This window comes from Orcinus orca, chromosome 4 (genome assembly GCF_937001465.1).
Source record: "Orcinus orca chromosome 4, mOrcOrc1.1, whole genome shotgun sequence".
Classification (NCBI taxonomy): Eukaryota; Metazoa; Chordata; class Mammalia; order Artiodactyla; family Delphinidae; genus Orcinus; species Orcinus orca.
The window spans coordinates 6,263,441-6,281,986 of NC_064562.1; the positions used below are offsets into that span (position 1 = coordinate 6,263,441).

Below are 18,546 nucleotides of genomic sequence, written 5' to 3' on the forward strand. Positions count from 1 at the left end.
TATTGAATATCCTTAGAGAATTTCCCAAGTCCTAGTTTATAATGTAATTCTCTTCTCAGTGGATTAAAAGTTGTAGTTGAATATATAGAGATTCATATTTTAACTAACACTTTGGCAATTTAGTCTTACTAAAGTATTTCTTTACTGAAATCTTGCCCTGTATTTTATCTATTTAAAATTCTCAATATTCTTGGATTAGAATTAATTACTGGATTTCTGAAAAGACCTATTTAAGCATTTCTGTATTAGTGTCCTCACCCCTTTCTCTCTGGCTAACAGAGCCACGATAACATTTTGGGTTCAGGTGGGCAGTGATGTTCTAAGGGAAGGTAGCCCACCTGAGGACCAGCAGAGATTTAAGCCAATGACTAATCTTATTCCCCTTTGACAAGGGTGAAATTTCCCCGACTCCCTAGAGGTGAGGGGTAGTCACATGGCATATCCTAGTTCACACATTGTGAAGATTAAGGTGATGAATGATTTCTGAGAGTGAAGCATTTCCATCAAAAGAGACAATAGCAGGAGGAGACCTCCATGCACCACACTTTCTCCTTCTTCCTGCTTTGAATGCTGTCAGATGAGGATATTAAGCCTCAATTTCTAAAGCCATTTTGAGGTCATGAAACAATAAGCTTAAGAAGGAAAAGCTACCACTTTGAGAATTTAGCAGGAGAAACATGAAAGGAGACTGAATTCTCCATGATAGTCTTGAACTGCGGCACAAACCTAGAATAACTATCCCGAGACTTGATGCTATTTGGGATAACTATACAGTTCTATTGCTTGAGGAATAGCTGGTCTGGTATTTGGTGAATCGTACTCAAGTGAATGCCAGACGTTTCATTTCGATTCTTCATGTACTGATCAATAATTTCAACGGGTATATAGCAAAAGAGCCATCATTAATCATTACACTAATAACAAGGCAGTAAGATTCCTTTGATTTTTCAAATTTTTCCCTTTATATGTTAAACCTGATCTATGTAGGATTATAGCCTATTCCTATTTTGCATGCAGCTTAAAATGGAATAATCTTTAGGCATTTAAAAATTAAAGATAAAATAATTCAATAGGCAACAGAAGCAGCAATAACAAAAAGACCTCATTGTTAATCAATTGTTAGGATATGGTTATAAAAATAGCAAAGATCCTTAGATAACTTTATAAAGTAGGGAACAATTTGAATAAAAATTTTCAGTTTGCCAGCTCTCATAAATTTCTTTTCTTTCCACTTGGCCCTTCATAACTATTATCTTGTAAGGACATACCACGATCCATAGGTTCTGTTAATGTCCCCATAAGACGTGATAAGAAAACTGAGACACTTATCTTACCGGCAGTCATCCAGCCAGTGAACAGCAAGCCTGGGATCTGGGTCTGAGTTCTTTCCCAAAGTGGGAACCTCCCTACCTATGAAAGACCATTCCTCCTAGTGGACAGTTTCATTCCTGACAATGTTTGGATATGCTGCCCTATTATTTATGCTTCATAGATAAGAAACATTCTTTGGGGTTTTTTTCTTTTGGAGGGTGAAGAGAAACCCATGGGACCCAAGTATATGCAGTATCATTTGTATAAGCAGTACAATCCCAGGGAAGAATCACTGAGAGGCAGTATACTACATGCTTATGAGCATGTATTCTGAAGCTGACTTCAAATCTTAGTGTCTTCACTTAAATTTAAATAATAATAATAACTTGGGAACTTACTAACGCTTTCTGTGGCTCAGTTTCCTCTACAATAAAATGGAGACAGTAATAACACCTACTTCAGAGGGTCGTTGTAAATACTGGGTGAGGTAGTAAATATAAAGTGCTCAGGTATGCCTGATGAATGCTAAACATGACGGAAATACCACTGCTCCTACTATTAGAAAAACTAACGGAACTAGAGTATTTTCATGACAGCATTATAGTGTTTTAGAGATGTAATGCCCTTATTTAGCAAATGAAGAAACTAGAAGAGGTTATTTACTTTAATAATCACAGTCTCTGTCCTGGAAGAGTTTATAGGTGAGAGGGTGAAAGAAGAATTTAAAATAACTTGATGCATGTCACAAAATAAAAATAAGGGCCAAATGCCTTGGACGCTCAGAGGAAGAAGTACAGAGCAGGATGGGGGAGAAGAGGAAGTGAGGCTTTAATTGAGCCTTAAAGTATAAACATTTTCTTTTATAAATGGCAGGACAGAGACAATTTTTTATTTATCTTATTATTTTTAAATTGGGGTATATTTGCTTTACAATGTTGTGTTAGTTTATGCTGTACAAAAGAGTGAATCAGCTATATGTATACCTATATCCCCTCCCTCTGCATCTCCCTTCCACCCCTCCCATCCCACCCTGCTAGGTCATCACAGAGCACTGAGCTGAGCTCCCTGTGCTACACTGCAGATTCCCACTGGCTATCAATTTGACACATGGTAGTGTATTTTTTAAAGTTAAGTTATGAGAATATATTTCAGGAGGTGTCAGAAGGCAGTTCACAATTAAATTCCTTCAAATAAGTGAAGATATACGTTTTTAAAGGAAGAAAATATCAATTTTCAAAACAACTTCTCAATTTGAAAGGAAAAATCTATTTACAAGTTCTCAAGTGTGCAGATACAAAACGTTTTACGGAGGAAATGTTGACATGGTTTTCAGCAAGGAAATCATACAACAATGACAAAAATATGGGCAAACAACCGTATTCAGGATCATCTTTCCATAACCCAGTTTTCAGTCAAAAAACAGAAATTTTCCTACATAAATGGCCAATGTTTGAAAGGGATAAATTACAGGTGTTGACTTTTATAAAATATCTGCTGGTCTACTTTGGAAATTACTCTAAACGTTCAATTTAGACCATTAGCTTCTGAAAAAGAGAAAGGCACTATATTTGACACACACAAGAAATTCGTGCCACAAGTAAGCCTGTAAGCCTGTGTTATAAAACAGATCTTATTTTTGAAAAAGACAGTATAGAGTCTATTATCCTTAATGGTCCTCTTTCTCCTCTACTTCCCATCCTCACGTCCCAGCTGGACCTGCCTTCCAAACGCTGAGCCCTTTGCAGCTCCTGCCCTGCTTAGACCACATAGGGGCCTCTATCACCTCCAACCTCATCTCCTGGTTTCCACCCTTCAACTTTCTACTCGTCCACTTTCTCGACAGATTCGTCAGTGATTTGTTTTCTTTTCTTTTCTGGTGAGCATTAGGCAGATCATGGCACCAATTTGCTCAAAACACAATGTCTTCTCAGTTCCCTCAGAGTAAAAGCCAAAAGCCCTTATAGTGACCTGTCACACCTGGTCTTCTTTCTCAGATCCTTCACCTTCCAGGCTCCCCCCCCGATGGCTCCAATCCAGATGCTCTGGCTTCCTTGCTGTTCATCCAACATGCCGATCACACTTCTACTTTTTGGAGGCTTTTCCCCAGAACCAACCACCTTCCCCGGATAACCCAGTGTCTACTTCTTGGACACCTCTGCTGAGAACTCACCTTGTGGGTGAGGCCAGCATGACCACTCTATTTAATAGTGCACCCAGCCTGCCCTTCATCTTTCACTTTCCCAATCCCACCTGGTCTGCTCTGCCATTTTACCTTTTCCAGTGGCACTGACCACTTTCCATATCGTAGAATTTACGTGTCATTTTTAGTATTCTTATTTTTTGTTGTTTGTCTCTATCCAGTGGGCTCTAGGCTCCAAGAAGGCAGGCCTTTTGTGTTTGTTTAGCTCAACGGTATCACTTATGCACTTAGAACAGTACCTTGTAAATTGTAGTATTCAATATATAATTAATGAGCACCTACATCTACTTCATTGGGAAAAGCAAATTGCAAAATTGAACAACATGACAAAAGGCACTATAATTAAGATCATGATTATTACTTTATATAACAAAGACAACTACACTCTGCACTAGGCTTGTTGTGAACAAAATTTTTCTCTAAATATTTTACAAATACAAATTATTATTTTAATCTTCTTGACAGTTGTTTTGTTGACATCTGCACTATTGATATTTATATAGATAAAAGTAAACAAAAGACTAAGGGTACCAATGTCCATCCCTACAGACTATAAAATTCACACTCTCCTCTCAAGATAACTTCATACCCACCATCCAATATACAGATAAATTCAGGTCTCCAACTTTGGTCCATATGTTAAATATTTATAAAATGTAATATGATTTTTTAAGATAAAAATAAACAATGTCTTGGGATTCCCTTCTCACAACTAGTCATCTTTCATTGCCCTTGTGTTGCATACATTTCGTTTGGAGACCATTAGTGTAAATATTTTTTGTTTCTGCAGCCATCGAGCATTTATCAAGAAAAACGATGTAAATCAATATGTAATGTTCAAGAATATGTGATTGGAAAAAAGCATTGCACATATGCTTATCTTTCACCTCAAAATTACCTTATGTGCATAGAATGCTCAATTAGTACTTAGTATAATTTGCATTTGACTACCAATATTACTTTGCTAGAAAAATTGTTTTCCAACTTTGCCTTGAGAAGCTTACAGAAATGAGCCTTATTCACAGCAGGTGCTTTGAACTGCCCCATAATAGAACAAAGGGGCTCACTTTTGATCTATTGAATGATTCTGTGAGACTTTGTTTAAATAAAATTTTCTGATACTATAGTTTGGAAATTTCTCTCCATCCCATAAACACTGTAATTTTCTGTACACAGTAGCCTTTGCTTGGCCTGGTGATATTCAGATAATTAAGCCACAATCCTTCTTCCAAAGACTTATTGATTTATGGACATATTCAGAAGTATCTTTCAAATAACTTAACATCTTGTTATTGTAATTAATAGTAGTCTAAATATTCAGATCCTAGAATCATATTTCTTATTTTCCCATGTAAGTACCATTTTCAGTGTTATATTATCATTATGAATTATCTTCTTATCCTATTCCTTTGTAAAAATGTGTAAAATATACCACATAATGTAATAACAAAAAGTTTTTATCTGTTGTAGCTTTATAAAGATATTAATATTTTTTCTTTAATATTTTAAAATATTGTTTCAAACATTGAATAAGGATACAATTTACTTATAGTATGAGTTTTTTTTTCTTTGTAGATCTATAAATTTTAACTCCCTCATAATCCCAACATAACTACTGTGATACAAATTTATCAGTATTAGAGACCTTCAAGATGGCTGAGGAGTAAGACGTGGAAATCACCTTCCTCCCCACAAATACATCAGAAATACATCTATATGTGGAACAAATCCTGCAGAACACCTACTGAACACTGGCAGAAGACCTCAGACCTCCCAAAAGGCAACAAACTCCCCACATAACTGGGTAGGGCAAAAGAAAAAAACAGAGACAAAAAATAGGGATGGGACCTGCACCTCTAGGAGGGAGCCGTGAAGGAGGAAAGGTTTCTACACACTAGGAGCCCCTTTGCGGGCGGAGACTGCGGGTGGCAGAGGGGGGAAGCTTCGGAGCTGCGGAAGAGAGTGCAGCCACAGGGGTGCGGAGGGCAAAGCGGAGAGATTCCCGCACAGAGGATCGGTGCCGACCGGCACTCACCCTTAGTTTAGAATTTAGAGGTTATTATCATTGGTAGATTCGTTTATTGATTTGGTTGCTCTCTTCCTTCTTTTTATATATATATATTTTTTTTTTTTTTCCTTTTTCTCTTTTTGTATGTATGTCTATGCTTCTTTGTATGATTTTGTCACTATAGCTTTGTTTTTTCCATCTGTCCTAGGATACGGTCTGTCCTTTTTTTTTTCTTAGTATAGTTTTTAGCGTGTGTTATCATTGGTGGATTTGTTTTTTGGTTTGGTTGCTTTCTTCTTTCTTTCTTTCTCCTTTTTTTTCTTTTTTTAATTATTTTTAATTTTTAATATATTTTTTATTTTAATAACTTTATTCTCTTTTTTTCTTCCTTTCTTTCTTTTTGTCTCCATTTTTTTCTGAGCTGTGTCACTGATAGGGTCTTGGTGCTCTGGCCAGGTGTCAGGCCTGAGCTTCTGAGGTGGGAGAGCCAAGTTCAGGATACTGGTCCACCAGACACCTCCCAGCCCCATGTAGCAAAAGCTCCCCAGAGATCTCCATCTCAATGCTAAGACCCAGCTCCACTCGATGACCAGCAAGCTACAGTGCTGGACACCCTATGCGAAACAACTAGCAAGACAGGAACACAACTCCACCCATTAGCAGAGAGGCTGCCTAAAATCATAATAATGTCACAGACACCCCAAAACATACCACCAGACACGGTTCTGCCCACCAGAAAGACAAGATCCAGCCTCATCCACCAGAGAACAGGCACCAGTCCCCTCCACCAGGAAGCCTACACAACACACTGAACCAACCTTAGCCACTGGGGGTAGACACCAAAAACAATGGGAATTATGAACCTGCAGCCTGCGAAAAGGAAACCCCAAACACAGTAAGTTAAGCTAAATGAGAAGACAGAGAAACACACAGCAGATGAAGGAGCAAGATAAAAACCCACCAGACCTAACAAATGAAGAGGAAAAGAGGAGTACACCTGAATAAGAATTCAGAGTAATGATAGTGAAGGTGATCCAAAATCTTGGAAATAGAATGGAGAAAATAAAAGAAATGTTTAACAAGGACCTAGAAGAACTAAAGAGCAAACAAACAGTGATGAACAACACAATAAATGAAATTTAAAATACTACAGAAGGAGTCAATAGAAGAATAACTGAGGCAGAAGAATGTATAAGTGACCTGGAAGATAAAATAGTAGAAATAACTACCACAGATCAGAATAAAGAAAAAAGAACGAAAAGAATTGAGGACAGTCTCAGAGACCTCTGGGACAAAATTAAACGCACTAAAATCAAATTGTAGGGGTCCCAGAAGAAGAAAAAGAGGAAAAAAAAAAGGGACTGAGAAAATATTTGAAGAGATTATAGTTGAAAACTTCCCTAAGAAAGGAAATAGTCAATCAAGTCCAGGAAGTGCAGAGAGCCCCATACAGGATAGATCCATGGAGAAACACGACAAGACACATACTGATCAAACAATCAAAAGTTAAATACAAAGAAAAAATATTAAAAGCAGCAAGGGAAAAACAACAAATAACATACAAGGCAATCCCCATAAGGTTAACAGCTGATCTTTCAGCAGAAACTCTGCAAGACAGAAGGGAGTGGCAGGACATACTGAAAGTGATGAAAGGGAAAAAACCTACAAACAAGATTACTCGATCCAGCCAGGATCTCATTCAGATTTTATGGAGAAATTAAAATCTTTACAGACAAGCAAAAGCTAAGAGAATACAGCACCACCAAACCAGCTTTACAACAAGTACTACAGGAACTTCTCTAGGCAGGAAATACAAGAGAAGGAAAAGACCTATAATAAAAAAACCCAAAACAATTAAGAAAATGGTAATAGGAACATACATATTGATGACTATCTTAAATGTAAATGGATTAAATGCTCCAACCAAAAGACACAGACTGGCTGAATGGATACAAAAACAAGACCCATATATATGCTGTCTGCAAGAGACCCACTTCAGACCTAGGGACACATACAGACTGAAAGTAAGGGGATAGAAAAATATATTCCATGCAAATGGAAACCAAAAGAAAGGTTGGGTAGCAATCTTCATAACAGATAAAATACACTTTAAAATAAAGACTATTAAAAGAGACAAAGAAGGACACTACATAATAATCAAGGGATCAAATCAAGAAGAAGATATAACAATTGTAAATAGCTAGCACCCAACATAGGAGCACCTCAATACATAAGGCAAATGCTAACAGCCACAAAAAGGGAAATCAAGAGTAACAATCATAGTAGGGGACTTGAACACCCAGCTTTCACCAATGGACAGATCATGCAAAATGAAAATAAATAAGGAAACACAAGCTTTAAATGATACATTAAACAAGATGGACTTAATTGATATTTATAGGACATTCCATCCAAATACAACAGAATACACTTTCCTGTGAAGTGCTCATGGAACATTCTCCAGGATAGATCATATCTTGGGTCAGAAATCAAGCCTTGGTAAATTTAAGAAAATTGAATCCTATCAAGTATCTTTTCCTACCACAATGCTATGAGACTAGATATCAATTATAGGAAAAACTCTATAAAAAATACAAACACATGGAGGCTAAACATTACACTACTAAATAACCAAGAGATCACTGAAGAAAACAAAGAGCAAGTGAAAAAATACCTAGAAACAAATGACAATGAAAAAACAACAACCCAAAACCTATGTGATGCAGCAAAAACAGTTCTAAGAGGGAAGTTTATAGCAATACAATCCTACCTCAAGAAACAAGAGACACCTCCAATAAACAACCTAACCTTACACTTAAAGCAATTAGAGAAAGAAGAACAAAAAACCCATAAAGTTAGCAGAAGGAAAGAAATCATAAAGATCAGATCAGAAATAAATGAAAAAGAAATTAAGGAAATGATAGCAAAGATCAATAAAACTAAAAGCTGGTCTTTGAGAAGATAAACAAAAATGATAAACCACTATCTAGACTCATCAAGAAAAACAGGGAGAAGACTCAAATCAACAGAATTAGAAATGAAAAATGAGAAGTAACAACTGACACTGCAGAAATACAAAGGACCATGAGAGATTACTACAAGCAACTATATGCCAATAAAATGGACAACCTGGAAGAAATGGACAAATTCTTAGAAAAGCACAACCTTCTGAGATGGAACCATGAAGAAATAGAAAATATAAACAGACCAATCACAAGCACTGAAATTGAAACTGTGACTAAAAATCTTTCAACAAGGGCTTCACTTGTGGCGCAGTGGTTGAGAATCCGCTGGCTGATGCAGGGGACACGGGTTCGTGCCCCGGTCTGGAAAGATCCCACATGCCGCAGAGCAGCTGAGCCCATGAGCCATGGTTGCTGAGCCTGTGCGTCCCGAGCCTGTGCTCTGCAACGGGAGAGGCCACAACATTGAGAGGCCCACGTACCGCAAAAAGAAAAAGAAAAAAAAAATCTTTCAACAAACAAAAGCCCAGGACCAGAGGGCATCACTGGTGAATTCTATCAAACATTTAGAAAAGAGGTAACACGTATCCTTCTCAAACTCTTCCAAAATATATCAGAGGGGGGTACACTCCCAAACTCATTCTATGAGGCCACCATCACCCTGATACCAAAACCAGACAAAGATGTCACAGGAAAAGAAAACTACAGGCCAATATCACTGATGAACATAGATGCAAAAATCCTCAACAAAATACTAGCAAACAGAATACAACAGCACAGTAAAAGCATCATACACCATGATCAAGCGGGGTTTATCCCCAGAATACAAGGATTCTTCAATATACACAAATCAATCAATGGGATAAACCATATTAACAAATTGAAGGAGAAAAACCATATGATCATCTCAACAGATGCAGAAAAAGCTTTTGACAAAATTCAACACCTATTTATGATAAAAACCCTCCAGAAAGTAGGCATAGAGGGAACTTACCTCAACATAATAAAGTACATATATGACAAACCCACAGCCAACATTTTTCTCAGTCGTGAAAAACTGAAAGCATTTTCACTAAGATCAGGAAGAAGACAAGGTTGCCCACTCTCACCACTCTTATTCACCGTAGTTTTGGAAGTTTTAGCCACATCAATCAGAGAAGAAAAAGAAATAGAAGGAATCCAAATTGGAAAAGAAGTAAAACTGTCAATGTTTGCAGATGACATGATACTATACACAGAGAATCCTAAAGATGCTACCAGAAAACTAGTAGAGCTAATCAATGAATTTGGTAAAGCAGCAGGATACAACATTAATGCACAGAAATCTCTTGCATTCCTGTATACTAATGATGAAAAATCTGAAAGAGAAATTAAGGAAACACTCCCATTTACCACTGCAACAAAAAGAATAAAATAGCTAGGAATAAACCTACCTAAGGAGACAAAAGACCTGTATGCTGAAAACTATAAGACACTGATGAAAGAAATTAAAGATAACACAAACAGATGGAGAGATATACCATGTTCTTGGATTGGAAGAATCAACACTGTTAAAATGACTCTACTACCTAAAGCAATCTACAGATTCAATGCAATCCCTATCAAACTACCAATGGCATTTTTCACAGAACTAGAACAAAAAATTTTGCAATTTGTTTGGAAACATAAAAGACCCCGAATAGCCAGAGCAAACTTGAGAAAGAAAAATGGAGTTGGAGAAATCAGCCTACCTGACTTTAGACTATACTACAAAGCTACAGTAATCAAGACAGTATGATCCTGGCACAAAAACAGAAATATAGATCAATGGAACAGGATAGAAAGCCCAGAGATAAACCCACACACATATGGTCACCTTATTTTTGATAAAGGAGGCAAGAATATACAATGGAGAAAAGACAGCCTATTCAATAAGTGGTGCTGGGAAAACTGGAGACCTACATGTAAAAGAATGAAATTAGAACACTCCCTAACACCATACACAAAAATAAACTCAAAATGGATTAAAGACCTAAATGTAAGGCCAGACACTATCAAATTCTTAGAGGAAAACATAGGCAGAACACTCTATGACATAAATCGCAGCAAGATCCTTTTTGACCCACCTCCTAGAGAAATGGAAATAAAAATAAAAATAAACAAATGGGACCTAATGAAACTTAAATGCTTTTGCACAGCAAAGGAAACCATATCAAGGCGAAAAGACAACCCTCAGAATGGGAGAAAATATTTGCAAATGAAGCAACTGACAAAGGCTTAATCTCCAAAATTTACAAGCAGCTCATTCAACTCAATGTAAAAAAAACAAACAACCCAATCCAAAAACAGGCAGAAGTTCTAAATAGACATTTCTCCAAAGAAGATATACAGATTGCATCAAACACATGGAAGGATGCTCAACATCACTAAGCATTAGAGAAATGCAAATGCAAATTACACTGTGGTGTCACCTCATACCAATCAGCATGTCCATCATCAAAAAATCTACAAACAATAAATGCTGGAGAGGGTGTGGAGAAAAGGGAACTCTCTTGCACTGCTGGTGGGAATGTGAATTGGTACAGCCACTATGGAGAACAGTATGGAGGTTCCTGTAAAAACTAAAAATAGTACTACCATATTACCCAGCAATCCCACTACTGGGCATATACCCTGAGAAAACCATAATTCAAAAGAGTCATGTACCAAAATGTTCATTGCAGCTCTATTTACAATAGCCAGGACATGGAAGCAACATAAGTGTCCAACAGCAGATGAATGGATAAAGAAGATGTGGCACATATATATACAATGGAATATTACTCAGCCAGAAAAAGAAACAAAATTGAGTTATTTTAGTGAGGTGGATGTACCTAGAGTCTGTCATACAGAGTGAAGTAAGTCACAAAGAGAAAAACACATAGTGTATGCTAACACATATATATGGAATCTAAAAAAAAAAAATCGTTCTGAAGAACCTAGGGGCAGGACAGGAATAAACACACATACTTAGAGAATGGACTTGGGGACATGGCGAGGGATAAGGGTAAGCTGGGACGAAGTGAGAGAGTGGCATGGATATATATACACTACCAAATGTAAAATAGATAGCTAGTGGGAAGCAGCCACATAGCACAGGGGGATCACCTCGGTGCTTTGTGACCACCTAGTGGGGTGGGATAGGGAGGATGGGAGGGAGACACAAGAGGGAGGAGATACTGGGATATACGTATATGTATAGCTGACTCACTTTGTTTTAAAGCAGAAACTAACAAACCATTTTAAAGCAATTATACTTCAATAAAGACGTTGAAAAAATTTTTATCAGTATTCCTTGAGGGGGGTGCACCAACTACAAATAATTTAAAACTGATGCTACACTGGTTATGGACCAGTTGTGTCAACTTATATAAAGATGGGTTATTTTGTCAGAGCGAAGTAGTGAGAATAGCAACAAAGATACCCTGAACCTGGAGTTTAGCCTTGACATGAAGGAGCAGTGAAACACAGCTTGTGTATCAGTCTGACAAGGAGAATACCAGCTGGCTAATTAAGTGAACCTAATTTAAAGTAATGATGTAGATTCTCAGGATAATGCGCTAACAGCTAGAGAAGACTGCTGATGACACTTAAGAATACCCGATGTTTTACAATAAGCCACTTCTGCATCCAAGCAGAACCTGATTTTGCTCCACAGAAGGCAAAATGAGGTCAGTTAATCTTTTACGCAGGAAAATATCACCTGCATGCCATTCTTACAAAAAGTATTAATGGCAAGAGAAGTAATAAGCATTTGATGTTTAGAGCAACACCAAGGTGATAGATTCCATTAAAAATGTGTGACCTTTTATTTTTAAGCTGCACACAGAAATGATATTAATGTATCCACTGAAAACAAATATACCCCTATGGTAAGAATTTATCATGAGGTTTGTAAAACATGTTGTCAAGGAAACATTTGCCATTTAAGAGTAAAATGCAACAATGTTCAAGTTTTTAAAATGTTTCGTGCTAAAATTACACACTTAATACCAATTCTCACATTCAAATATATACAAAAGAAATAAAGTCAGAAATATGATTTCTTAGATAAGGTCAGTATAAAACACTAGGGATCCAATTTAATTGGACTGAAAAAAAAACTTGAAAGAGTAAATTTAAATGTTTACTGTTCTTTTTTTCTCTCTCTTTTTTTTCTACTTTTTTTTCTGTTCAAAAAGAAGGCAATTTGATTTTGGACTTCACTGTTCCATCTCTGTGTCCACCCTATAAAAAATTCTATACTAGTTTCTATCATATTTTGGAGATGATTAAATTTTGATTATAATTATTACTCTTAGTTGCCACTGTATAATATACTTAGGCTAAAATAAATAAACAAACAGAGGTACAGCATACAATCAGGAAGTATAACTTCATTTGGATACAAAAAAGGCTGACTTGAGTCAGCCTCTGTTGAGAAAAGGTATCAAATTGAGAAAGGATGCTTTACTTTTCACAAAACTAAACTTTGTACCTTGCAGGTGACTTTGAGTATACTCTGTCCTTGGATATGAATAAAGCTTTAAATCACAAATGAAGCAGTTTACCTTTATTTTTTTAAGTAGCTAGAAATATTCTTTCCTTAAAGGGTTTTAAAACTTGAATTAATTGGATTATTAATTTATAAAGCATAAGTTTCAATACCTACATCTGTTAAATCTATTATTTACATGTTGTTTTTCAATTAGGAGAAACTTTAAGGGAATTTAGAATTCTAAGAGATTGCCTATTTTCAAGTATAAAAGTAGAGTCATTAGGATATTCCGAATTCACCTTTAAGCATGTACTTTCAAGCATTAAAATTCACATACTCTAAGGTCATGTTAAGACAAATATAGGGATGTGTTATTTCAGCCAACACTTAGTAGACTTATGGAATTTCATCATCTAAAGAGGCTCACAGACTGAAATTATACATGGTTACAAAAAAAAAGAATTTAGGCAAATTCAAAGATAGAAAACTTTAATTTTTTAAAAGACATTTTTATGGAGTATATATGTAAAATTTTAGGTTGATATTTATAGTCAACAATAGGCCTCAGAAAATAATGTCCCTTTCAGAAAGATGGCTAGACTGAATATACCCAATATGGAAATTTTCATTTTCTAAACTAATTTGGTCTCTAAATATCTATAGAATAGATCATTGCAGAACGTCCCAAATCATTGCAGCTGCTACTTCACTCTATTTCTTTCCAGGGAGGTACTCAAGCACCCCTGTAATTCAAAATTTTTCTTTTTATTACAGAAGGGCAATATTCAATTCCATCCCATACCTCCCCAGAGTTGTGTGGGCAAACCCATGACACAGTACTGCCTTTATGATCCAAGGATTGAGTGCCCACATATTTCCTACAATCGGGAAGTCTCTGTTATGTTACTCTCTGTTCCTACTATACCTCAAATGGAAGGCAGCTATAGAAAAATGAGGCAATAAGGCTGATAAATGGTGGCACGAGGCAAGATGCATGAAGACAGGGTTCAGATTTGTTTTTGATAGCTGACAATCTGAGAATATGCAGAGACTGTACACAGAGTGGGTAGAAGGGGTAAAACAGGAAGTCAGCCATCAAGACAGTGAAAATACACATTTTTTAATTACTACTTCTCATCAAATTGCTTGCTAAAATGTTACTTTAAAGTTCGGAAGAACTTTCACCTCTAATTCCACCTGGGACAGAATTTTCTGTTTTAGTACTCTTAAATCAGTTCATTTGTCATAAAAGTGTTCCTTTTTGATTACTTCTTGGATTATATGTTATTAACTTATACTTTCTCTTTAATTTGTTCTTTCTCACTACATTTCCAAATTTACTACCATGACTTTTACTTTAATACTTTCTTAGTTCCTTTTACTCTCTGCTAGGATTGTGGTTATTGTTATTTCTTTTATTCAGTTCTAATAGTATTAACCATGACTTTTGTCCTTGTTCTTTGCCAAAATTCTGTTTCCTTTTAATTAGTCTTTTTTGAATAAATCAATTTTTACCTTTTATATATTCATTTCATTGTGCCTTTATCTACATATATTTTTACTTTCTTTCTTTCTTTCACTTACAGTATTGTGATTTTCTTCAGCTAAATTCTAAAATTATCTAGTTAAATGTTTACTTTTTTTTTTTTTTTTTTGCTGTACGCGGGTCTCTCACTGCCGTGGCCTCTCCCGTTGCGGAGCACAGGCTCCGGACGTGCACGCTCAGCGGCCATGGCTCACGGGCCCAGCCGCTCCGCGGCATGTGGGATCCTCCTGGACTGGGGCACGAACCCGTGTCCCCTGCATCGGCAGACGGACTCTCAACCACTGCGCCACCAGGGAAGCCCAAATGTTTTATTTTCAATCTATTATTTATTTATCTTTTCATTACAGTAACAAAATTCCTTCAAAGACAGTCTTACTTGGATTCAACATGTTTAATCATGATTATCAATATTACTTGTTATTGATATTGACATTTTAAATTTACTTTGCAGTTTTTGATAGCTTAGCACTGTGTCAGAGAATCAGTCTAAAATGATTTCATTAATATTTCTTGAGACTAAATTTATAACCCAGCATGTGTTCATTTTCAAAAATGTTTCCTTTAGTGAATGATATAGTCTGAAGGTTTGTGTCCCCCCAGAATTCACTTGTTGTAATCCTAACCCTCAAAGATGATGGTATCAGATGATGGGCATTTGGGAGGTGATTAGGTCATGATAATGGAGCCCTCATGAGTGGGATTAGTGCTTTCATAAAAAAGACCCCACAGAGATTGCTTGCCCCTTCCCCCATGTGAAGACAGAGTGAGATGGCAATGGCTATGAACCAGAAAGAGGGCCCTCACCAGGTCATGATCATGCTGCCACCTTGAGAAACGAATTTCTGTTGTTTATAAGCTACGCAGTGTGTTGTATTTAATTAAAGCAGGATGAACGGTGATATGAAATGATATTGAAAAGGTTTAGAAAGTGAAATATTTAGTAATAATGTATATTTAATTACTGCTGGATGCAAAAAATAATACATGTATCTGTTAGTTCAAGCATAGTAATAATGTTCAATTTGCATAAAGTATTAATTTTGTCTGTTGATTTATCAAGAACAGAAGTATCAAATATTTCTCACTTATATCAGCTTTTTTGTTTTGTTAGTATATGACTAAATTATCTGGAACTGTCCTTAAATTTCAAATTTTATTTTTTCTCATTTTTGGGATATATCTCATAATCTGCATATGGCTAGATTTTCATTATTCAGTCCATTACTTTTTATTATCAGCTATTACTTTACTCCATTCTTGGTTATTGTAATTATAAACATATTTGGTTTTATTCTATAATTTTGTTTAAAGATTTTTGTCCTGATTTTTCCATTCTTACTGTTTTCTCTTTCTTAATTCTTCTTTTCCTACTGTATTTAGGAGTAAGTTGTTCATTTAATTCTATTTTTTCACAGACAAATACAATATTTAAGACACAGTTTCTTAAAATATTAATAAACATACTTAATGTACACAGGTAATCCATAATTACTCCCATTCTTAAATAATACAAGAAACCTTAACATATATATTTCAAATAATATCAGCCCCTTCCCTGCTTACATATTGTTGTACAATATTTAAACATTTTTTTTTGCTATTTTAGTCCTGTGTTTTCACTCTTTTAAAAATTTCAAACTTAAATTCAGGGAATATCATTATTATTGACAGTTAGTATTTTAATAGGTCCTATGTTTACCAGTTTACTCGCTCTCTATACATCAAGTAGAACTGCTTAATTTTCCTTATTCCTGAAGCATATAGTTTTTCAGTTTCAGTTTTAATTTATTTTGTTGACAAAGTCTATTTTTTGTATCTGATACAGTAAATAAATTATATACTTTTTTTTACTGACCATATAATATCAGAGTATATTTTATTTCTATTTAGTCTTTTAATAATATTATTTCACTTTCTTTTGGTGTCCATTATTGCTACTGAGAAAATAGCTGCTGTTCTCATAGTACTTTATCTCCTATTTTTAGATCTTCCTTTTGGCTTTATGTGTGGCTGTGTCATGTTAATATATTCAGGTATTGATTTTTTTTCCATTTGTTTCACTGTCCTTTCTAAATCTGAGAGCTTCCTGTATTATATTTTATAAGTTGTATAATAAAGAATAATACATAGTATATGTATATAATAATAATATACAAATATATATAGTATATATAATATATATTACATATACATATATACACATATATTATATCTATTATTATATACATATACTATGTATTATTCTTTATTATATTACAGAAAATTCTCATTCACTTTGACCGAATTATCATTTCCCTTTTCTTTCTATTATCTCCCTCCAGAATTTATCCTTTCTACTGTTAATGTATAAATAAAGTCTGATATTTCAAAATACATTTGCTTCTCATTATTAATGGCATTTGTTCTATAAAGTCACCACAAACACTGAATTTCTGAACACTGAACCACTGCTTCTATAGGAAATGCATAGTTTGGTTCCTATCAGTCTCTGGTCACAAGATTTTCATCATCTGATCAATACATAACCTAATTTCATGAGTGTTTCTGCACAGAGAAACGTTATTTAATACATATTGTTCATTAATTAACAGTAACACTGAGAACTTCCCTGGTGGTACAGTGGTTAAGAATCTGCCTGGCAATTCAGGGGAAACGGGTTCGAGGGCTGGTCCAGGAAGATCCCACATGCTGCAGAGCAACTAAGCCCGTGCACCACAACTAACTGAGCCTGCGTTCTAGAGCCCGCGAGCCACAACTACTGAGCGCACGCAGCACAACTACTGAAGCCCACGCTCCTAGAGCCCATGCTCTGCAACGAGAAGCCACCGCAATGAGAAGCCCACGCACCGCAACGAACAGTAGTCCCCGCTCACTGCAACTAGAGAAAGCACGTGCACAGCAACAAAGACCCAACGCAGCCAAAAGGAAATAAACAAACAAATAAATAAATAAATAAATTTATATTAAAAAAATAAACCAGTAACATTGAACTCAGGGCCATACAGCGTTAGGACTCATGACTGAATTAAGCCCACCGTTAGGCACACCACGACCTTCCTTCACAAGCGTTTCAACACAACAAAATTGTCCTTGAAAACACAACAGTAAACAGACCGTGAAAAAAACACTTGTTCACAGTATGAAAGCCGAACCAAAAAAGTCGGGGTGTCTCCTTTTCCAACCTGAGCTGGGAACATGTACTTCAGGTCACACATTTCTCCTCACTCTGCACAAGTCCCTGAGCGTCTGCAAAACACCATGTGTATTGGTTTTGTGCTTCTAAATAAATTCAGGAGAGTGAGTTTTAAATACAGAATCAGCAAACAATGAGAATCAACTGTAATCGATTTTTCTGCAGTGAAAAAAAAAAAAGAATAGCACTAGCTCCATGCAAACAAAATGACCTCACAATTATCATGTAGCCAGACACAGTGAATACTGTATATTTCCATCTCTGTAATATTCAAAATTAGGCAATACTGACTTATGGTGACAGAAAGCCACATAATGATTACCTTTGGATAGGTAATTACTAGAAGGGGTAATAAAGCATAATTATTATTTTCATAAGATCACACGGAAAACCCATTTGGACTGAGGCCCAATTTTCTAACTTCTAAAAATGTGTTAGATTCTTAACTGAAAATATCCACAATCATAATTATATTGTAACATTATTTTAATATTTTAACCTTGTATAATGTCTTTTACATTCTGCTTTTTTATAGGCATTATAGACACTTTGAAAAATAATATAATTGATGTGACTTTTTACCATTGCATGAATGTTTCATTATTGATATTTCCTATTAATTTTAAACTTTACTTCATTGTCTGAAGATGGAAGTTAGATGAATAATAAATGATGTTAACTTTTCTCACTTTTGAATATCTACTAGGTAGTACATACTCAGTCAGTGTAGGTTTCCAGTTTGAACACTGAATTTAAAAACCAGCCTGATTAAAAGAACATCTAGTAGCTAACACATGCTAACTAAAGAGTCTTGATAATCCCTGACTGAA

General features: G+C 35.6%; 1 protein-coding gene across 4 annotated transcripts in view; it reads right to left on the reverse strand.

Annotated features, from left to right (window-relative positions):
• The window catches only part of FSTL5 (follistatin like 5), a 680,376-nt gene that overhangs the window by 46,017 nt on the left and 615,813 nt on the right, over positions 1–18,546 (reverse strand). The window lies entirely within an intron of this gene.